The sequence below is a fragment of the Aythya ferina genome (genome assembly GCF_964211825.1).
Source record: "Aythya ferina genome assembly, chromosome: 6".
Classification (NCBI taxonomy): domain Eukaryota; kingdom Metazoa; phylum Chordata; class Aves; order Anseriformes; family Anatidae; genus Aythya; species Aythya ferina.
The window spans coordinates 21,356,365-21,380,966 of NC_140303.1; the positions used below are offsets into that span (position 1 = coordinate 21,356,365).

Genomic DNA, 24,602 nt, shown 5'->3' on the forward strand with positions numbered 1-24,602 from the left:
ATTCCCAATGTCTTTGACTTTTCTGACATTTCCCTGTTAAAAATGACAGTATGAACAAAAAGAATTTTTTGTGGCACCAAAGGAAAAATATAAATCTTACCACATTTGCACTCCATACTGCATGGGAAACTTGCTCTGATCCAAAGGGACAGCACAAAGATCAAGTAGCACATGAGTTCCTTTACACACTTCATAAGTGAAGTCAATATGGCTTGTGTGGGTGCAGGACTCTAATCTAACAAATTCATTTTTAAGATCTGGCCTTAACAAACAGGTAACGTTAAAAAGGCGGGTTATCATACACACAGGTTCACAGTCTGTAACTATTGTCTTTTTCTGCAGTTACTCAGTGAGGTAGAGGACATGCTTGAACTTGGGCTTTTTCAGCCAAATGACCGACAGTTCTAGGAGATTTTCCCTCTTTCACTGTACTTTCTGCACAGTGAAATCTGCAACGTAGTTTTTTCGCAGTGAGGGACTGCAGTGCCTGTATGGAGGGGAGCACTTGTTTTGTGCCAACCATCATCTTCCCTCACAACACCTGGGAGGGATGACAGGTTAAATGGCCATCAGGATACTGACTGGAGAGCTAAAATTAAAATCTATTTTATAGAGAAAAGTTAAATTTTTCTAGTAATACAAAATAAGCTTTAACTAATATTATTGCGTTGCTGCTAAATATGATGCCCAAATCTTCAATGCTTTATACTTCTCAAATTCAGGAGACCTTTATATTTTTGCTCAAGAGATTGGCAGCTGAGCCTGAACCTTTGCTACATACCTGTATTGTATAAATCCAGACAAGGCAGAAGCTGTTCCGGAAAATACTGCATGAGAGTCTGGGGAAATTAGATGCCCAAATACCGCCTGTGTCTTTGGAAAGTATTTTTCTGTAATATTTAGATACGATATAGGTGAAATTTTCTTCTCTCTGAAATTTCTGAAAATTTTGCTAAAGACCTGCTGTTACTACAGTATATTCTATATATGCATGCTTTGAAAGTTATTCAGACTGATCTTAGAGCTTTCTGTCTCATCAAGACAGCAATTTTTGCAAGCGATGTCTTCAGTTGCAAGGCCGTATCAGTTTATTTTTACAGTAATGTAATTCATGAATAACGCTCCAAAAGTTGTGTTTTGTTTTTTTTCAGTCTACCAAGAGGCCAGTATGAATAAAGACTCAGGCCCTCGCAGTTTGCCAAAAGTAAGTATACAGCACACAAGTATTTAGAAGTTTTCAAACAGCACTATAACATGATGAGGTACTTTCTTCCTTTTACCCAAAATGTTGTTGTGGCCTGATGTTATTTTTCAAAACATCTATGTGCATAGTCTTCATTTTTATAATGTCTTTTATTCATTAGGATTCTGAGACACTAATATTTTGTTCTAGCTTTTTATCCTGACGCTTAATTATTTCTGTGTATTACATGGGTGGTCTGCAGCTTGTGTCCAAAGGAAATACCCATTCAGTGGGCCCATTTGTCTTAGTGTTTAGTAGCATACTACACGAACAGTACAAAATCTGGTAACATTTATCATAAACTACCATATCTGGAGAAAACTGTATTAACATGTGCTCAACACTCAGCAGTTGAACAGGCAGTTTAAATGGTGTTCTAAAATATTTAGCTTTGATGACAAACTTTAGGCCTCCAATAGGAAAAAAGTCACTTATTTTCATACTAATAGCAGCAGCATCACTATCATTAACAGGGTGTTGTTTGTGTTGCACCCGAATTGTGCCAAGAGCCTCTGGCATGCCCACACTCCTGGGCTTGCTACAAATTTAGAGACCAGATAAGAGAGTGCACACAGGCGCTTCCTTCAGGCTGTCCTTTCGCACCAGTTTTGAAGTAAAATATTTGCCTCCCTTTGTCTGAAAGAAAACTTTTCTTCCAGGAAAGCAGAAATTCCTAATGTTATAGCTTCTTTATTGATAAATCTTTTACTGCAGTGAAGAAATAAAACAGAGTAGGTAAAATTCTTTCTGCCCAGTGCATTACATCAGCTGATCCAGCCAGCATAGGGTAGACTGAAGCTCTGGGTATCCTCCTCCTTTCCTCACTTGAACCCAGAGAGGCAGACACAAATGGGTGAGCAGGCTCTTGTGGATGTTTCCCTAAAGCTACCATAAAATTGATGTTGCTCACAGAGAAAGGAATTAGAAACTGGCAGATGGGTAAATCTGTGAGAGTACAAAGTATTTGTGAGTAAACAAATGGATTGGGTTTCTATTTACTTCTCTGTTATGACTACTGGTTATTCTTCTTGTTTTTCTGGTACATAAGAGCCCAAGTCAATATATCAGGACCTTGCAGTACTCAGACAGATTACAAAGACGCATGTTTTCAACTAAATGTAAAATCAAACATTTGAGTTACATTTTTCAGAATGGGGATTGTATAATGAGAAAATTACTTGGGAATCATCATGGATATTCAGGATATGAAGCAGACTGGGTGCAAAGCAGAAGGCTACTCAGCAGAAACAAGGAAACCATTTTATTGTTGGGTGCAGAATTATTTTAAAGAGGGGGCTGTAAACTGCAGAATGTTTTGAGAACAATTTGAGATCTAGAAAACCCACCTTACAGTGAGCAATTTAAAAACTGTCCTATTTTGTTGTTTCAGAAGAAGGATAAGAGGAGTTTTGAAGCATTAAACACAATGACAGTGGAGGGCTTTTCACCTTTTTCCATGACATCTCTTGATTTGGAGATGATTATCACATTTTTTATGCCATATCTTATTTACATGACTTTTCTGTTTAAAAATACATCCTTTCAACAAACAGCTTTTTTTTTTTTTTTTTTTTTTTTTTTTTTTCCAGAGCTGCACAAGCTGATGAACAGTAAGATTTAACAAAAGTCTTCAAAATGTTCTTTAGCAATGACACAAAGACTTTTTCACCTAGTATTTGGGCCCTGACCAGTACTTACAAAACAGCATCTGAAAAAATGTTTCTTTCTAATGAATTCCCATGAGGGGCATGACTCAGAGAAAAATCTCATGTTAGTTGTCCTGTCTGTCCTGCTCATCTTGATATTGAAAACTTGTAGACCGACACTGGGCATGCTTTTCAGAGGAAATGCAAATCACCAGATTGTGTTCTCCACAATCAAGCTGGGATCTTCTTCAACTATTCATGATTAAGTTCTTATTCCAAAACCCCCTCGATGCTGATAACTTTGCCAAACACTGCTAATTTTTCCTATATGGTACATTTTGCAGAGACAATGGTGATGAGGCAGCTACAACTGCATTTGGAACTTGTAAAATCCACTGATGTGAGTCAGACTGATTTAAGGTTGGTGCAGCACAGGGAGGGCACTAAACTGGATGACGTCTTACTTTTAGCAAGGAATGCACTGAAGGGATCTTTGCCAACACATCAGTAATACAAAGCAGGCTGCATTGCTGACTCCCTTGGTGAAGGGCCTCCATCCACTACCACACATATTGAAGAGTGGAGCTGAGTACTCATTTTCCTTCTGAAGCCATTTATCCAAAGCAACTTTGGAAGGGATTAGTCTTTTATCTTTCTGTTACAGGTGAATACAAACATAACATTACAGAAAAGGCAGTCCTTCTCTAATTACTCAGATGCAGGAAGATACATTTTATGAGGAGAAAGGGCAGCCTGGTAAAGGAAAAGTAATGGGGCCATACTTCTTATTAAAAGAGTAAGCAAAAGCAAATAAAGTAGATAAATCAGTATGACCAAGAAAAATAGTAAGCATGTGTCTGATTTCCAATCTATAATATCAGATGAAACATGAAAGTGCAACCCTTAATTATAAGCAAATACTAGCACAGGCTCATGGGATCTCATCATAACATCTCAAGGTCTACATTCATGAAAATTTAAGCAATGTTTAAAATCATGTTAATTTGTTCTTTGTTTGTTTCTTTTCCTGCCAGTCTAATTTATTCCAAAAGACTTTGGTTCTCAAGCCTGGATATATTGATCATGCCTATGTAAAGCATTGTTATAGCCTGGGGAGAAGACTTTTGTGGAAAAAACTTGTCTTTGTTCTCCTTTGATAATTTATATGTATTTTGATGTTTTCAAGCTTTTCCAGTTTTGAATCATTTTTTAAGGCAGCAAGTTAACTTCACTTTTTCTCTTGAAGTCTTGGGCAAATACAGAAATGACCTCACAGACAATTATAATATGCATCCTCCTCCTGGACTGGATGCTAAGTGGGTAATTATGTGCAGCATGCTGATTTCAAGGAACAGTTATATTTTCTTCTGTGCCATACAAGTCTATTCAAGCAGAGGACTCGAGGGGCTAGTGATTCTGGCTCCCCTCATATCAGTGTTAAATGGGAGTGACTGAACGTCATTTATGCAGTAAAAAATGCTGTAAGTGAACTGGGCTTTGTGATCTTAATTACTTCAGCTTGATTTTTAAAGAAGAGAGATTTATAAAGGGCACATACTGCTGTCTGGCCATGAGCATTCATACAAACACGTTTTCTTCCTTTTCTCATCCCCATGATTCTCCACCACTTCCACAAATTTGCATCATACCATAAGTGCAACAGGGGAGGAAAATGAAAAACTTGCCCAGGAAGCAGAGTGAATACTCAGACAGTTAGCCCCCACTGAGCTCCTCCTGCACCTGCCTGCCTGCCATACTAAAACCAGCCAATGTAGCACTTTCTTGCACACCCCTGTACTGAACTGCAGCCAGCCTGACTGTACTATAAGCATGCACTAGGAGACACCAGACCCACATCACAGGGTATTTGTACTCTGCCTGTTAAATGCTACCTGTTACAAGTGTGTCAGAAACAAGGGCAGGATAACGGCTGCAACAGTCTTCCCAGACCAAGCGCTGTAGAATTATCTCGTAGCTTCACTCTTGGGACTAACGCAGTTATCAGGTCTATGCTGTACACTATAAGTATTAAATATACGCTATATTAAATATTACGGTAGTTCCCACACCAAAAAGGTGCTGGAGGCTCATGGAAAATAAGCACTGCCTCTGGCAGACTTTAATCTCAATACAGGAGAAACCCAACAGACAACAATATGGGGTAGGAGAGAATAAAAAGTAGGACTACTTGGTGACTTAAGCAACTATGTCTCTGATATCTTTGTGGTTTTCCTTCTGAGGTCAGTGAAAGGGGAAAGAGAACACTACAGCAAGAAGAAACAGACAGGAAAAAGGTGGAAAATAAAACAATCGAGTAAGATACTGAGCAACTATGGAATAGAAGAAAAGGAAATAGCCATTAATGGTGCAGCAGTAGAACCTAACTAAGTTCTGGCATCAGAAGATTTGATTAATCTAAGAACATCAGGAGCCTGGAGACATATTGGCATATTTAATGGTATTAACAATTGTAATTCTCTCCAGGATACTTCGTGCTTACCCAGCAGTAACTTCAGTATGTTCCATAAGGCATCCATTCTGTTGGTATAGTGAGATTTGGTATGACTGGGAACCATTCTTGCCACCAAATTCCCTTACTCTTCCGCTACAGAAGAGTGTCCAAGAATATTTACAGGGGCTGGGGTTCTTCATGCCGCTAGTGACAAGCAAGCATGGAAAGAACAAATCAGATATTCTTTGATGACTTAGAAGGCCTCAGCCCTTGCTTACTCACAAAATATCTTACTAGAACTTCACTCAAGTGTTTCTAAGGGAAAAGAGTTTAATAATTTACATATATATATGTATACATACATTAAAATGCTTATAAAGAGAGATTAATTCTTAGCAAATCGTGCAATTCCCATGCACTCAAAGCTCTTACTTGGGTTCAGTAGGTAAGAATAATAAGCTAGATTTAATTATTTTCAGTGTCAAGTGCTTTGCAGTATAAGTTGATAGCTCCAAATGTAGTTACCAGATTCACTGAAAACAGAATCTGGAGGGGTAAAAAGTCCTATGACAGAAAGATTTAAAATAAAAAAAAAATCAAGCTTCATGATCACCTCAGATCCCCCACACAACTGTGGTGAACTAGAATTCTGTTTATTCAGATGGAGTGTGTTCATAGTGCCAAGAGCCATAGACTGCTAGGGAAATTAGTGTAGCCTCTTTGATGTCATGTGCATCCCAGAATCTGTAACACACTGCTAAAACTGTGAGCATAGCCTTTTGTTTATAACCCTAAACAGAACCATTTGAATACACACATTGAAAGAACTCATAACAGGAGCGATGCATTTTCTTCTACCCAGTGATTCATTACTTACGGCTTCGTTTTGGATACTGCAGTTCTATGCAAAGACATATGCTTTAGATCATAAAGCACACTAAGCAAATCATAAGTTCTTCAAGATGGTATGTAAAGGCTGTTTTTGCATCTGTTTGTTGCCAAAGACCCAGATGATACTGTAATTAGAACAACAAATATTTTATGTGAAATCAATCATTTAGCTGTCTCTGAACCCTGAAACAATGTCTTTTAGATACACTTTGTTGGGAAACAAGATCCATAAATAGTTAGAATCTTGGCTTTTGTTGTTTTTTCCCCTTCTGACACAATTCTGATCCTTCACTATTTGTCAGTTCTTTCAGTTTCTATTGTGAGTGACTTAACTATTGAGGGAAAAGGCAGAGATTAAACAAAGCATGCTGAAGAACTAACTGCCAGTGACTAACACGGATGAGATTCAAACGTGTCAGCAAACAGCGTGCTTCTACAAGTTTGGTCCTGGAGACATCCTCCTATACTCATTGAATATACACAATCTCTCATATGCCCAGCATGTAATAACATCCAATGGTGGGTTCCAGAGGTGAGGCAACTGGTCAACTAACCAGTCAAAGCCAAAGAGGTTTAAACAGACACAACTTTAACTTTAGGAAAAAAACAAAACAAAACAAAACAAAACAAAACAAAACATGCCAAACCATCCTGAATGACACAAGCTAGTTCTGGACAATGAAGAAAAGTTAACTGATGATTATTTTTCTTCTCCTTAAAGAAGACACAAGGCAGTTGTAGGAGCTGCTTTTCAGTTAGTTCTTTTCTGAAGAGACAGTTACTGATGAAAAACAGGACATTTCAGGTATGCTGGAATTACTACATATCACAGCATATTTCATGGTTTTAGCAGTGCTGCTTGATCCAGTAACCACCAGGTGATAAGAAATAGCTATCTCACTTTACCATGTGAAGTAAGTGATGCCTCTCTTGCTCTCTGAGTGATGTTGTAAACCAATATGAGTAACTGAAGAAATTCACAGGGGAAAAACCTACTGAAAACAATTAAATACAAAGAGATCATTTCTAGATCGGGAAATCCCTGAGCCACAAACCATGCTAGGCTGGGCAAATCTCTCTGCTTGTCCTACTTTTGTACTATATTCCACGCTTTTGCTCTTGGTTATTGTCAGAGAGAAAATTAGGCTAAACATACTTGGATTAGATTGGAAATACTCTGTTAGGTTTTTATTTGTGATGCTGCTAGCATTCAAACAACCAGGAAAGAAACCCACTCAAAATAAATCCACGCAGTCCAAATCCCCAAGAGACACCTGAACCTGAGGTTGAGGTAACACCTCACGAGATCCATACCAGAGTCTTCAATGCAAAGATGATTTCAAAGTTAACTTTAACCGCTCATGGCAGGAATGTAGTACGATGCATGCTTTTTCTATTGCACTGCACCAGATTAGCCTGAGCTTCTAGAAGGCAGAAGTAGAAATCCCACACAAAGAGAAATACAAAAGAAAGCCAGGCATTCTTGAATTCTCTGGATATGCTTATTTTCCCTTTCTGTAAGTGCTAGTACGAGGTACTAGTTTTGAAGGACAGACACCAGGAAACCTACACAGGCACTGTGCCCCCAAAGGGCTGCTATGGTACAAGCTTTTCCCATCAGCATTGTATCATAGTTGAGACTCAGTCTGTTGGTGCAGTTTATTTATTTAGTGAAGTTAAGAAAATAGGAATGGAAAGAACCTCAGGTATTTCTCATACCTCAGGAGGTATGAGAGATTTTCAAAATTGCTCAGTAACAAAAGATCCTTATAAATATCCTCAGAAATATAGCATCAACAATGGAAATATTTTTGTATAATACGACAATGGCTATTATTTCAAATAAGAATTAGGATGATGATTTAGTCATTCTGATTGATTAAATAGCTTTGGAAATGTTAAAATATCATGATAGGATCATCAATTTCAGAGATATTCTATAAAATACGGTTGGACTTGCTAATGCACAAGTTTTTAAACTGCATATTATGGATCTCTCAAGAGCTATCGTGTGCTAATATGCCTCAGAAAACTCACGGGACACTTGGCACTGGTTCATCTTGTGGATTCCAGCTAAGAAAAGCAAAGCATATGGGGAAAAAGATGAATCCAACATAAAAAGTAAACACTGTGATTAACTTTTAAAAATAAAAAGTCAAAACATTCAGTACATGAGAGACTAGTAACAAATCACAAATACCTTTCTAATACTGCTTCTCTACAAGGCCAATTGCTGAAGCTGCCAAAAATGCATCACACAAATATAGGGAGCTGGTCTCTGCAATCAAAAGTAGGGCAGGAGGCAATCTGTAAGTTCATAACTCTGTTAAAATTTTGCTCATAGTGGGCATGTGTTTCAGAGTTGCTGTCCTAGCATATAGTCTAGATGCTTTTAAAGGTAATTCCTCACCTTCTTCCAAACTGAAATAATAGCATTTTTATCCCATATCCTCAGAGATTAAGCCACTTGATTGACTTTGAATTCTGGACACACAGGAAATTTGTATTAATTTAGCATAATGATGAGGCGCAATAAAGGCTCTGTGGAACCACAACAGCATGGTCTCTAAGGTTTTGTTCGTTACAGAAACACAATTTGCATATCTGAAGGCTTGAAACCATGGGTCCATATTGATACAACTAGTATCTCAAATTTGAGTGTAGCAGATTCAGCATATATTTCAAAGAATAAATGGTAGAAGACCAAGATAAAACTCTCAGTAGATTTCTTCATTAAGAAAGTTTTTTTTTTTGTTTGTTTGTTTGTTTTTTTTTTTTTTTTTTTCTGAATTCAAGGTAGTTGGCAGCAGTAACTTTTAAAGGAAGTATTAAAGAAAGCTTGACTGAAAGCAAAAATACCACCAGTTAGGTATCTGCTTTCTAGTGTTGCTACAGGGACTTGGTCTGACATTTGTAAATGCTGGAAGTGAAAAAGGCATTGGCTGGATAAAGGGAACTAATGCCGCTGACCTATGTGTTACAGCGATCTATTCCTTTAAGGGGGTTTTAATTGCTACAGGGATTCCTAACATTAGACCTATGATTAGTGATGGCTCACAAGTGAACTATAAATCAAACTCAGGCCCGTAAATTCCTAGGAAGCATTCTGAAAGAGAAACTGAAGAACTATGATCTACCTATTCAGTCAATAACAAAGTTAGAAAGTAAGTAGGACTTGAGAAAACAAAACAAAACAAACAATGGTTTAGTGGGGACTGTTAGTGTTAGGTCAGAGGTTGGACTCGATGATCTTGAGGTCTCTTCCAACCTAGAAATTCTGTGATTCTGTGTGAACAACAACCACCACCCTTCAGGCTTTAAAGACATCTGTGTACTATGTGAAACAGCACCTAGGATTTTTTCTCCTTCCAAATCTAAATCAGTAACCATTTACTGGTAACTTAAGCTATGAATCTATGCTATGGTAGAATGCTAGACACATTTAAAAACAAGAAGTCATTATGTCAAGACTTTGAAGCAGTGAGGTGTAGTTCATTAACTTGTACCCAGAAAAGGCAGGTGGGAGCTTCCAGTAATATGAAAGCGCTTTCAGAAAACAGAAAAGAGGTTTAAAGAATACTGAGGGAGCTCTATGCAGAGTTTCAACACTGGGATGTTCAATTCCGCTAAAGCAATTTAAGGCCGTATATTTCATGATACTCAGCCACACCATCTGCAGTAAGAGAGGGGAGTGAACACAACGTGTCTGCACTTTTCATCCAGTGCTACCTGAAAGCATTTAAAAGAAACTTTGGCAAAAAACTTCAGCTCATAGGAGCAGAGGAAGACATACACGTGTGCATATACAAACAGAGCGAGTTGACTTTCTGATAGTACAGTGACTTGCTTATGTGACAATATGTTTTGTTCTGAAATTACATTTCTTGACAGGGCACAGCTTGCTGTAGTATGTCAGCTCACTGTAATATATTCCCCTCTGAACACAGCCTTTGTACTTGATTATCGCTTATTTTAAATTGGTAAATTCTACAGAATTAGTTGGAGTTTTGATTTTTCTCATAAATATATGTCTAGTTCTGGTGACTTTGGTGACATTTTACTTCTCCGAGCATAATAAACCCTTCTTTACCAAAGTGAATGGTGATTTTAGGGTTCAAACTGAAGTACTAGAAAGGTGGCTTTTTAAAATGTTACAGCTTACCCATTCTAGAAAAAAAGGCTCCTTCATGGTGTCTCAGTACAGATACACATAATTTTTTGTCACCCCAGAAAATACAGACCAAGTGATTTCAGGAATTTATTTGGGAAGTAAATTTGGGTATGTTTTCCATCCCCTAACTACTTGATTTTTTTTCAGTCCCTTTCTTATAATTCTGTACTACATTCTTGGCTAGTAATAGAGTAATATATCCCTAATGAATAGCTCGATATACAGTAACACCAAATTCTGTTTGTGTCCTGACCCTGTACTTGGGTTTGCTCATACTTGAGCAAGCAAAGTTTGAATTAACACTTTACTAGTTACGGCGCAATAATGCCTTGTATGAATGGCCTACAAAGGACCACGAAGAGCTGCAACATGAATAAACTAGCACATTGCAAACGTACCTGTGGCTGTGCAATGCCACTTCTCATTTGTCTGTCATTTGTACCTGAGCAGTACGACCGTACTTTCTTCTATAACATAATCCTGCTTCTCAGTAGGACTAATTAGCTTACGCACAGCACTGCACTCATCCAGCTATACTGCCTCCAGGGTCTGATTCACAACTAGCTTAAGCAGCTTTGCAAAGTACTGGCATGCACAGTGTCAATATACCACATGCTTATAGTATGACTTATTTTATATTAACTTTCCCATGGAGACAAAACCTAAAAATCTGCTTTAACTCTTTGAACAGGTTCATTGAAGTCTGCTGTTGAAGTAATGCTACAACAATAATGACAATATCCTGTCCCCAGCAGAAAGGCTCGTGTCCTGAAAATGCTAACACTGATGCACATGTCCACCACTAGAATCAGTTCCTCTGAAGTGAGCCCCAGTAAGAAGCATATGAATACAAGGGAAAAAATGGAAAGTACCACAAAATCACACTGATAATAATAATATAGAGAAATATGATTAAAATGGAACTCTATAATAGAATTTTAAACTGACCCCTTTAGAAAGGGCTGTCTTAATTATTTTGATTATTAAAAAGCCCTATGAAGTAAAAAGTTAGGGGCAGAGAGACATAAGAATTCCTTTTCATTTGTAGAAGATATAATAAATTTAAAAATTCCAGCACTCTTTCTACCAACACAATACTTGAATTAACTCATGAAGCAGTTTAAACTCAGTGATAATTTAGTCATTCGCTTTCTACAAATGCTCAAAAACATGTAGGAGTATTTAGGCTAATCTCTGATGAAAATTCCTTATATTATATTCTTCAATAAAATAAGCACAAGAATAACTTTTGGTTTCATGGAAAGTATCATTTCCACATGTAGCTGATCGGCATTGTCTAAATTAAATGAATATGAAGCTGGTGGATGGACAGAGGCAAACTGAAGATAATCAGCAAAATTTATGTTTTCCAACAAGGTACAACACACAAATCACTTCAAAGAACCCCTACAAAATTATAATTTAAAAAAAAAAATCGCAATATAGCGAAAAGCAAAGAAATATGACTTGTGGACTGTAAGTTATAGTTCATTGTTTGCTTTCACAAGGTAGAATGGCAGGAAATTATCTCCCTCTCGTCACGCATTTCATTTTTGATTAGGTGATTTTGCATTATTTGTAACTTCAAAAAGCAGCCACAAAAATATGAGGTGCCAAAGACATTTTTTTGTTCTCTGAAGATGCAATTTTCTAGAATAAAACTGTCTATAACACCACGTACTGCAAAACAAGATTTTCAGTTTTTACTGCAGTCACTTATGCCAGCAATCTACATGAAGTCAATGCATTATGCATAATGCATAATGATAGGACCAATTGTCTTTAAAATAAAAGTTATTATTTAAAGACATATTTTTACTACTATCAACCAATAACACACATTTGTTTGAAACGGATTATTGTTCTGTCAACATTATGTTCATTATATGTCACCATTTTGTTCAGAAGAATCCATAATACAAAAAGGGCTGGATTATTTATACAGAATCATGTATCTTTCTTTTTATTGCTACAATATATAGTAGAGGTTACACTTATGCTTTTTTTTTTTTTTTTTTTTTTTTTTTTCATTCTGTATCTCTGCTGTTAGGATTTCACTTGGACAGTTTATGCAGAGATAGCCAGCTGGTCAAAGAGGTGCTTCTCCTGTCATATTTAGCCTTGGGACCCCAAGGTAGGCTCCAAGCAGGCAGGCTGCACAGAGAGAAGGAGCCTGTACCACTTACCACTTGACAGTGCCAGCAAAGGACTAACGTCCTCACCACACCTGTCCTTTCTGTTTATCTCACTCCTACTGATAGACAGGACTACGATATCTGTCTGTTCATATAGAGAACTTGCAACATCAGCCTTGAGAGGAATGAATTTCCCAGTCATCTCTGCTGAAGTGTTAAATTCAGATGTCTAACGATGATATTTTAAACTTCATCGTTACTTCTGTCACTGGAGCTCAACACCCACAGGTGAAGGATAGTGAGTTAGTTACCTTATGAAGAGCTGCATGATTTATTGCTCATTTTACGCAAGAAACAGTTGCAGCCTGTGCCACTACGCAAGGAAGACATGAGTCCTCATCACTAGCTGTGAATCTGGGCCCACAGAAAGGAGACTGAGCCCATCAGAGTTCATCCTTGTGATGAACACTGTGGTAGGAGAGGGATCAAGGGGAACAATGAGGTGAAAGAGCACACCTAGTTACCTTTTCAAGTTTGATTTGTGAATGCAGAAAATAGTGAGAAGTAAATGTTTTATGTGCTGTCACGAATCACTTAACTGAAGAGGAGCAAAATCTTGTACTTCATGTAAAACCATGGGGACCAAAACAGTAATCCTGCCTGCAACTGGATTTTTCTTCTACTTTTAAAGAACGTTGGGTATTTTTGTTTGGAGTTACTCATGTTTAAAGAGAGACCTGTATAGTAACACTACATGACATGCTGAGCTGCGTGTTGCAGCATGCGATGCTGGTTTTCACCTTTCAGACAGCGTAACAGTTCTCATTCACTGGGTATAGCTTACGGCAGCCTGGGGATAAGAAGTGCTCTGTTGCTGCCAAGTGTAACTAAGATGGCATCCAGCCGTATTTCTAACATTTACTAAAGACCCAAACTATGGCAATTTAACTTGGTATCCATAAGAAAAATGTAATTATTGTCCATACTCAACAAGAAGTCAGTTAGTGACACCACAAGTGGTTTTTTAAATGGTATCCAAAAGTCTCTTCTAAATTACTGGCATTTGAACATGAGAAACTATTACAGTAGAGTACAAAGTCAATAAAACGATCTCACTAGACTTGGCAACAAGCATAAGAAGTTTTATCTTTAAAAATAGCCTAATGCTTAGTAGTATAACCTCCAAATTAAGTTTAATGGGTGAAAATGATTAAAGATTTCTGCAAGGTGTTCCTGCTTCTTGGCCATTAGCATGTCACATCAGGATAATTTAAATCTCCTTTCAGTTCTGGGTACTTGAGATCACAGCTCTCCTTATTTTGAAAGGGGAGGGATTTCCACCTCTGTAGAAGAGAAGCATTCCAGTCAAAACTCTTCAGCAAGTGCTGTGGCCGGACAACTGTAACTGCACCCGAGTTAGAAGTTAGTCAGGCTTCTTTCTTATTCATTTATTTCTTTGCTAATACTGGAATTTTAGAGCAACAGAAACTTTTTTTGTGAATTCAGGTCATATTAGCTAACAGTTTCAGCTGAAATTACATGAAAAAACTTCAGAGATGTTGAAACAATTCATTCTGGCATCTCAAAAACAAAACATTCTGATTTTGTCACAAGGGGACTCCCTTCCCAAAACAGAGGAGGTAGTGCTGCCACCCCTGATATCTAAAAACTCAGTGATTAGGCCATGTTCTTAGGTTGTGAAAGATGCAGCTTCAAACACCTCCTTTAACAGATTTGGTACAGGGACTTGAACCCAAACATCAGGCTTCTCAGGAGAGTAACCTAACTGCTGGGCTAGAAAATATTCTTAGGTAGGTTTTTCTCAGCCTCATTTGTTGAAAGTGTCCCACTTTGCATAAAGTACTTAAATATTCATTGAAACGGAGATTGAAAGCCTGCTTTTCCTCTGACTGCTCAAATTACCACAACCTTAAGTCATTCACATGCTCTCTGTTTCTGTGGCCTACTTACAATTTAGTGTACATTCCACCAATGGGAGAAAGGCGAGAAAGAAAAATGCTTTCTTCTCCAAACTTCTACATCTGCCTCCGGCATAGCCCAGGCCAGTAAAACTACGGATTGGTCAAAGTTTTGTAACTTACCTTCAGAAGGACAGTAGCATGGAAGGTAAGAAATCATCATTTTCCAACACATAAAGTAGTTAAAAATAAAGCAGTTAAATGACAAGAAACACTATTATTTAAAGGAGAAAGAAGTGAGACATCTGCATCTATTTGTATCCAGTGTTTATCCCTATTGGCACAATTAATAAAAGCTATGCATAAATCACATGAAGTTCATTAAATCCACTGGCTCCGGCTGCTGACTAATTGGTAAATACATACTTGATAAAAATGTAAAATGAATGCCAACTCCACATTTTAAAACTGGTTTCTAGTTAAGATGTCTCTGCTTCCCAGTTGCTTTTCCAACAGTGCTTGATTTTCATGGTTATTGGTCTTAGAGAAACAATGGTGCTGAGAACTGTGCCAAAACATCTTCGGCTCTAGAGGAAAACAAAAAGGCAGCTCTGTTGAGCTTACCGAGACCGAAGAGCTAGCTATTCTGTGTCCAGATTAATTTTCTGATGTAGCAGTGTGTCTAAGGCCTGCTGAAGTCAGCTGTGAATATTTCAGCAGAATCTTTCAGGCAGTTCAAATCCTTTGCGAATGTCGCCTTTAGCACTTACTTCTGCAATGTTGCACTCAACTAGTGCTACATGAAGGTGTCATTGCTCAATGAAACTTTGAGTGAGTTAAATCTGGCAAATTGTATTAGATTACAATTTGAGTAACTATACAGGCCTGTGCCTGGAGCAGACAGAGTCTGACACTGCTGGAATTACACACAAATGAAAACTACTTATGAAAAAATTGATGGCTGCGTGACTGGCTGTGTCTGGAGCCATCTACCTCAATGCATCCCTCCGTGCATCTCCATTCTCAGGCAGTGTGAATGAAGCCTTTGTACCCCTCAGCCCACTATACCCTGCTTTCAGAGGAGCCATGAGGAAAAGAGGCCAGCATCCAGCTAGCCACAGATTTTTTTAGATAGGGAGCTCAGCAAAAGGCTTTAATACTTAAAATGTCTTTTAACAGATCTGTGGAAAGCCCCATCTGAAGGGTCTCTTCTTGCCACCATCACTGATGGCTCTGATTGTGGAAGGCCTGCCTGACATCAAACAATCCCAGATGCAGAGGGGCCTTGGGAGCTAGCCCAGCGCTTTGTCTGGGCCCAACCTCAAGTTTTCTGTATTTACATTTTTTTCCAAAACATGATTTAGAACAGATGTTACTGGACACCACAGCTCTCCTCCAGGGTTCGGGCAGAAAAATCACAGCAGAAGAGGGAGATACAGAGCTGCTCAAGTTATATTACAAGGGGATATTGATCTGTACTGCAAAGAGGGGGCAAATTCTGTCCATCTCCAACTTCAGTTTAATTAGACCCATGTGCAAACATCCTTGCTGGCTTCCTTCTAGTAAGGCTCAAGCAAAACGCTTGGTTTGATTGTGAACAGGCTTATAACCAAGTGGACTATTTTCGGTTAGGGATGGTTTAGGACCATCTCTGCTTGTATTCTCTGTCCCTGACACTGACTTTGACAGTGCCTGAACAACATATTCAAAGCACTTGCCTCAAACCACACTTATGGTGTGCATGTTTAAAACAAAGGATGAAATAATGTTGACAAACAGTATTACGAAATTGATACAGCTTTAATAGTGGCTTAAAGAAAGAAATGGGAATAAGAAACTCCCTTCTTCTCTAGACAATGGGTGGTGAAATGAGCTGTCCGCAATGGAGGGAAAAAGCTCAAAAAGAAACATTTGGAAACAATACAATGACATATGGTCCCATATGCTGAATCTATAATGCTTCCTAATTCCTTCAGGGTAAAATTCACCCTTTTCCTGAACAAATTCCAAGTAGCTGGGATTTGCCTATGAGGACTAAAGGAGAGAATAAAATTTGACCTCTATACGCATACAGACAAGACACATGGCTGTGAAGCAGCTTCTCTGCAATTGCCATCTTACCCACTGATTGAAGCACCACTCAAATTCTTTTCACCCTTTTGTGGGTATTTATAATTGCTGATGCACAGGCTCATGTGCATCATGAATGCTTCCCCTGTAAAGTGCTCCCCAGTGCAGAGGATGTGCTCAGCTTTCTGAATCAAGGTGGTACAATAGATTAGCTGGAGTTGCTTTAAAATCTTATACAGAAAGCTGCATGTCAGTGCCAATAAGGCATGCTCATGACACTGTTTTGAATGAGTTTTGTCCTGGGTATTATCTGAGCTGACTCTGAGGTTCTACTTTGGTACTTTAGCTGCCCAACTGGCTCAGCTCAAGAATGGTGTACCAAGAAAGCTGATCTACAGCAAATATGGGAGCCTAGCGAGAAGACCTCTAAACATGAGGTACTGCATAACCCAGGCTTTGAGAAGGATTTTTTACTACATTAAGATGGCTCTTCAGACAGAGTTGAAGCTGTTGGGAGAGTGAGCACCTTACCTTACAAGCAAATTCCTATGGAATTAGTTTCTACTCTATAAGGAGCATCTTCTAAAACTAGCTCTACTCATTTGGGTTCAACTCTAGGTAGGAGAATTCCATTAGCTTTTTTTATTTTTCTTCTGTAAGGCAGTTATGAAACAGTCCTGGAGATGGATATGATGGGGGATTTAGATCTCTGATTCCCCCACAAAAAACAGCTAAGACCTTTTGAGCCCGTATGCAGATTAAGAAGTATTTGACTCAGTTTCTCCACCTGAAGGACAGGGACAAAGGCTATATGGACAAAAACTAAAAAATACAAGGAAGGATGCAGAGAAAGTTTAGGTCCAGAACAACTATAAACTCCCAGAATAAACTTCTGCCAAATAAGTTCCTAGAAGGCCCTAAGCTTACCTTAATGCTGAGTTTTAATACTTGAGATAGAGCCAACAGTACATTGTAAACATACCTACACAGGTACTATACATGCTATGCTACATGAATGAAAAGATTCTTTGGGAAATTCTCCTATCCTGAAGAGGAGAAATTATTATCCCTCTTCCAAATTAAAACAACCAGTTACCACTTGCCCTGCCCTGGTTCTGAAAAGGGCAATGGAGGCTTCTCCTTGGCTACTAGACACCTTTTGAAAGCTAAACCAAGATGTGGCTGAGAACTGAATGGTATGGGGAGGGAAGGAACATTAAGTCCTGTATTTTTATCTCCAGAACTACTCATTCTGATAGTTATTTGCCCCTGTCTCTTTGGTTCTTGTCTTTGCAGGTCAAAACACTTAGGGTCAGGCACTATCTCTGTTTATTTGGTGTGCATGACACCTCTATCAGAACATGAATCAGCATGAGTAGTGTGTCAGCCCATGTTGATGATAAGAGTGACGCCTGCCAGTCTCCCCCCCGGTGGGGGAGACATTAACACTACTATTTATTTATTTATTTTTTTAAGAAGAAAAAAACAAAACAAATGTGAACTTGACACTCTCACTAGACCATCACTAGTGCTTGGAAAAGTCATCTCTCTTCTCATTTAATATTTAGAAATACTTAAGAGTTTGAGGAAAATATTTTCATGGAATGTTTGATGTAAAAATGCTTGAAGGCAGATAGATTTTTTCAGTTAACATTTCAAAATTGCTTCAAGACTGGATGAAGGATCTGATGAAATGCTTCTATGTTTTAATTTTCCAGATGGAAAATGAAACTCTATTTAATATTTAAAAGGTCTTTTACAAAATACACAGAACTATTTAACACTACGTGGGTTATTCTGCAGGAAAGGGAATGGAAACAAACATGCCTGAATATAAGTCCCAGCAGCCACTCTGCAGTTCATTCACCAGAAGACTTTGGTGAACACAATTACATCCTTCCAAAGGATGTCCTTCCTCACAGAAAGCACAGAGCCAACAGATTCTTGTCAAATAATCTGAATAATGATTGGGAAAAAGAAGGATCAACTCACCCATGACAAAGCTCATCTTCTAGATGGCCTGAGGCTGGTACTTGTCTGAAAATACCCTTAGATTGACTGCAAAGCAGCACAGTGTACAATTACTGCACCTACCTCATATTTCCTGGAAGAGGACAAGAAGCAGATAGGTCTACATCCCTTATAGACCTATAAGGTCCATATCACTTATCATCTGGCTGATTGACTAAGTTGTCTTTACATGCAGCTGGGAATGTTTTATATCAATCTCCTTCACATTCTTTCTTTAGTGACTGCCCTTTTTGTCTACTTAATTTCCTCTTGCATTAAGAGGGCAGTTTCTGGATAACTTAGCTCCATGCATGTGTGGAATGACTGATACCTGTTAGATGTATCACTGCACCATTTACTCTAGAATGGACTAACACTTTAAAAATGGATGGTAGGTTGCAGAAGAGCTGTCATTTGTTGATTCACTAAAAAACAACCTTGTCTTGACCACTCTGATCCAAAAACAGCAGATGCTTTATTCAATCTTCACATTATCCTACTGCCTTCTACAGTAGAATCACTACCACCTTAAATCTGGAAGATGGTCCACTGATCACAGTCTGTTTTCTCAACGTAGAGAGGACAAGATTTGCTCTGTCATGATGACTAATTGCTGTTATTTATTATAGAAAGACATGGACCTACTTGAAAAATTAGGGTTTGAATAGTTCACAGGACAGTGAGCAAGAAACAACATCTTAGACTTTCTTCCTAGCTCTGACCAGCTCAGCTGTATTTCAAGACAGCTTTGGTATATATGCACCTTTCAAGGCAAAAATGAGAAAAACAATTCTTTCCGTAACATTCAGTCTTTATCAGCCTGCTATAGCAAACAATGCAGATTAATCTCTTGTAAGATCCTGTAGTACTAGCAAGACTTGTTTTAAGCTTTCCCTGTTCATTTTTCTCACCTTTCAACGGTATCTCTACACTGCAAACTCACTCCTCCTCTGCCAAAACTGTATCCCCTATCCTTGAATATTTATAACAATAACTTGGAGGAAAACCAGTCTACAGACTTAGAAATCATGATGCACTAAATGCACATCAAATTTCTTGTTAGGGCTAATTCATCTGCATGGAGTGTTAGGATCACACTGCATTACAGCTTCTAGTTCCAGTTCATCTGGAGGCAGCTTGAGAGTGCTTGCTACCTTATGAGTAACATGCATCCCGAGGTACTTTAACATATAAATTCCTTAACAGAGAATTACAGAAATGTACTCTAGCCCAAAGACACAACAAACTTATGATTCATCTTCACTACTCTTGTCCAAAGAAATTTTCTATGAAGCAGATGACTTTTTTTTTTTCTTTTTCTTCACTTCTTGCACTCTGTGTATGACAATTTATTAAAATCCAGCAAGGTTCCCATGAATACATCTATTTTAGGGCCTAGCACTGTTACGGGCACACATACTTACAAGTTGAAAACCATCTGTATTTCAGTTTCTTGGATAAAGGGATTTGCCATCTTAAAAGCTGGTGGTAGTTTACAGTTTTAGAGTGATATTAGATGCCCTGACAGAAAGCGATACTGCACTAGTACTACAAAGTACTACATGTATGAAACCAGAACTCAATCTACCATAAGAACTCAGTTTTCCATTTGGAATCTGTGATTGAAAACTGTTAATTCTTAATTTTGTTAAGAATCAGATCTTAACTTTGCAATGACTTCTTTTTCATCTGCATGCAAGATTTTTAAAATAAGACTGGTGTTTCCTTTAATTAGTATTTGATAGAGTATTAATATTCCTATTTATCTTCTACATGCCATATGGATTAAATTCTCATTACTTTTGATCTTAATACTTTTAAAATATGGAAATCAGCAAACAGACAGCCTCTTTAAAGCAGTGTTTGCACACCACATCTATTATTGCCTTGGGCAATAAAAAATATCTGCATTGCTAAAATTCCAGAATTGTGAGGAAATCTTGAAAAATCAGATATTAAACTGATCAATCTAGACAAATAATGTAATGACCAAATGAACTGCAGCCCTTTACTTTCAGATGTATCTAAAAACAACATTAAAAGTGTCAAAGACCATTAGAGAATATGTACTTAAAATGGATCAACAAACTTAATTTCTAGAAGGAGAAGGATGTTTTCACAGATTGATCTAATTCCAGATAAAATGCTTTAAAAGAATACAATACTTTTTAAAAAAAGCCTTACCTTTAATCTCAGACATTAAAAATACAATTTGTTTTCGTTTTTATGGAAGATACTGTTATCTGAATTCAACTCTATTTTTCCAACATGCTAGAACATTGCTCATGAGTAGTTTTGCATGGTCACGTATTTCAGTTTATCTGAATAAAGCAGAGAGGAGAAATGTATGGGACTCAGCAATATAAAGAACAGGTAAAGAGAATACATGGAACTGACATCTCTGTTCACATCTCTATGGAATCTCCGATGGCATGGGAAGCATTTGCATTTACTGGTTCAAAAATACTACTCCACGCATCAGTGGAATAATATTTATGAATGCCCTAGTCTGAAAACAGAAGCTTATCCTAGTCATTTTACTTTTGGTCTTCCTACAATATACAATAACAAATCTATAGCAAGGCTTGCTGAATCTCTGTTTACATTATATTGCTGAAGCATATGTCAGAGAGTTTTCAGAAGAAATTAAGAGAAAACATATCTGAAAACAGGCTGTCTCCTTCTATGCTCTGACTGGAAGGTGGAGGGAGGATAGTACGTAGATACATCCACATCCTGTTCCCCAGAGCACTTGTGCACTGCCTGCATGGGGTATCCATCCCCAACCTTTGAGCTTTGGAATATCTGAAACCATTAAGAAATATCTTCTGATTTTAAAAACAACAACAAACAATAAACAAACAAACAAACAATAATCATTGCTCTTCAGTATCAGGAAAGGCATTCTCAGGGAAAATGGGCAGTGCTGGGTCCATTAGTCTCTTTTTTTTTCCTTCTTTTTATTTTTTCTGATCTCATCTAAAATGCACTGAGTCCACGGGACCTTCTCCATTGTCTTGACTAAACTCTGAATACAGGCCAGAAGCTTGACAGCCTGATGTATTTCTAGCACCTTGCTTTTATTTTGGTTATTTTAGGAGCCTAAAGGACTAAAAATTGGTGTTTATCCAAATGTCATCCAAGACCAAAGGGAAAGCCTTAAATTTGATCATGAGGCCATGTTTGGAAAAGTTAATACCAAACAAAAACTAGAGCCTGAGCTTGTTAATCCTATGGCACAGTGGCAGTGCCTAGACCATGACTTGCCTGGGTGCACACCAAGCAGAAGGTCCACAGCTTGCTTCCAGAGGAGGCAGTGAAAGTTTCCTGACACAAAGAAATCAAGATTTGGCCCTTAATTTGAATGACGATTTAGTTTAAGACATAGTCTACATCAGTAAATTCTATCAATGACTTTATTTCTTACCATCACCTGGATTGATAAAAGTCCTCAGCTAGAAAATATTGCTATTTTTTACCAGAACAATTTATTCCATCTGGCAAACTGCTTTAAGGACTGCTTCACTGTGATGAGAAGCCTTTCCAGCAAGGAGGTTTGCTGGCATACATCAGCAGAACAGCTATATTTTCAAAGCCTACTAACTGCAGACACAGCCTAGCTGGTGGGTTCTGTGCATGGTAGTTTCTCCAGTGAAGAGACTGCTAACTCTGCTGAAGTAAAGTAGGCTTTTCCTGTAGGTGCCCTCTTGCATAAGACTACAGCAAAAACCACATTTGTTTCACAGAAATCTGCAAGTTGTAGCCATACATACATACCAAAAAGAAAACACATCAGTGCCCCTAAACTTCCAGGGATCTGATAAGTACTGCAAATGTTATCCTGAAATTCCTATGCAGATAAATTTTTTTTCCCTCGCAATTTTTTACGAAGACATCATTACTAGGGCATTTCTTATCTAAATAGCAATTGTACATCTATAATTGTCTTTAGGATAGCTAGGTAACACAACATTTTACAAGTAATTTAAATTTCCCTTTTAAGCATCTCAGTGACACTGTAGTGTCATTGGACACTGCAGCACTTAGTTATTGCATCTTTAATGCTTTGTGCACTTCTGTCACAATTATTGCACATTACTGTTTCACAACACAAGTAATGTAATATTTTTGTCTTGACCATGCAATATCACATAGAAAAGTTTGTTCCCAGCCATGCAGTAGTCTATACCGTTCTGATTAATACTTTAAACTTCAAATTCTAAGCAGTCATTTAAAATCCACATTTTCATCATTTTCACATTGAATGGTCTTATTTAGGCAATGAGTGCTATGGACATTAAACAAGACATATGAGTAACCACTACTACACGCTAAAGGATTGGGCCCTTCCTTCATCATCAACCTCTGCCTGTAACCGCAGCGTTTGTTATATTCAGAAGGAGGAGATGCTGCAAACAAGCCTGTGAAACTCAGTGTTAAGAAATCAAGGATCTCTTGGCTACTGAACTCACAGCTCTGTTCTCTAGTTAGTTCACAAGCATTTTATATCAAAGGGATGCAAATGTGAAGATTTAGAAATAAAGGAATAGCTTTCAAATTTGAGGCTAAATAAAAAGCCTGACAAGCAATACTTTTAATAATCCGTATCGCTTTATACACAATATTCCTTCCTGTAACTTAAACACATTGCTCCACAGCAAGACTCAAGTTCATTTACACCTCTGCTCCAGTCGGGAGACTTACTCAGTTCAATGACATAGCACTTACAGAAACTGCATCAGAGTACCTTATGGAAGCGACCCCATTAAAATAAGTTCATGCAGCTATTACAAGTAAAACTTTGCCTTACCTTCCATTTTTTTCATCACTAGGATCTGGAAACCTCCTGTCTGCCTCCCCATGACACATGGCACATCCACATGAAAATAATCTTGGACTTTCCTATTTCAAACAGCTTCGCAAGCGCTTTTGCAAGTGCCAGCTGAACTCCGTAGGCTTTGTGTCATGGTAGTAGTCATGCTGAACAGCTTGGTGGGCTATAATTTATTCCAGACACCCGTGGCTGGTCAGTTCTGGTAAGAGCTGAGGCCAACCACTTCCTCATCTCATCTGTGATGTTACGTACCCACATGGAAACAGATAGAGGGTACTCTGGCAGAGTACAGACTACTTTCATGGGCAACATGAGAGAAAGGACAGTTCTCAGAACATCTCACCTTCCTGACCCGGCACCATAGGCCACACATTCTCATGAGAATGTGGCACAATCAGGATATCAAATGACCAAAGTCTATTGTTTAAAACAGTTCAACTGTTTTAGATTAACGATGACTTCTATTCCTGTGTCCCAGTAAAAAGAGGGCCTTGTTTCAGTTCTAGATCACTCTTGGCAAGTCAGCTGGGAACATGCAGAACACAATGTTCACCAGCTTCCAGCACACTGCTGCCTTCCTGCTCTGAGCTTTGTCATCCATTTACATGAAAACAGGCATAGGCCCATCCCACGAAAACTTGTTTTGCTCAGTTTGTTTTTGTTTCAAAAGGTCCTTCAGGGGAAAGAATCTGGTCAAAAATCCAGCAACATTTATTCAAATTGTTTTTATAAAACACACTTGGGGCTCCAATCTGTGGGAGCAGTATTTTTAAATCTTTGTTTTTTTGTTTCTGATTTGTTGTTCTTACTCAATGTTCTGATGTTGGTATGAACAAAGCCAAACAAAAACCCAAGCATTAGTTTAACTAATGTAAACCAGATACAATGGGCTAGATTTATAGACCAGCCATGCTTATTCGTGGTGTAGCATGAGGATGCATGATGAAGTCAAGTATAATAGGCCTAATTTACAGTTGCCCTGAGGCCCCTTCAGAGAACACCCCTAGCACAGAAGGCCTGTTTGCTGCAAGCAAAGCCATCTCTGTGTCTTTGCTCCTACTTGTCCCAGGATAGGAAGCACACTAAGGCAGGGCAGTACAAACCTGGAAAAAAAAAGCCACTAGGGTAAAAGGCTGCAGGATGCACACAAAAAAAAAAATAAATCCCTTTTCACCTATATCCTCTCATTTTCCCTAGTTTTAGCCACTGATACTGAAGTTGGGAAACCTCT

At 38.2% G+C, this 24,602-nt stretch overlaps 1 protein-coding gene across 1 annotated transcript in view; it reads right to left on the reverse strand.

Annotated features, from left to right (window-relative positions):
- Positions 1-24,602, reverse strand: part of MYO3B (myosin IIIB) — a 250,167-nt gene that overhangs the window by 57,605 nt on the left and 167,960 nt on the right. The window lies entirely within an intron of this gene.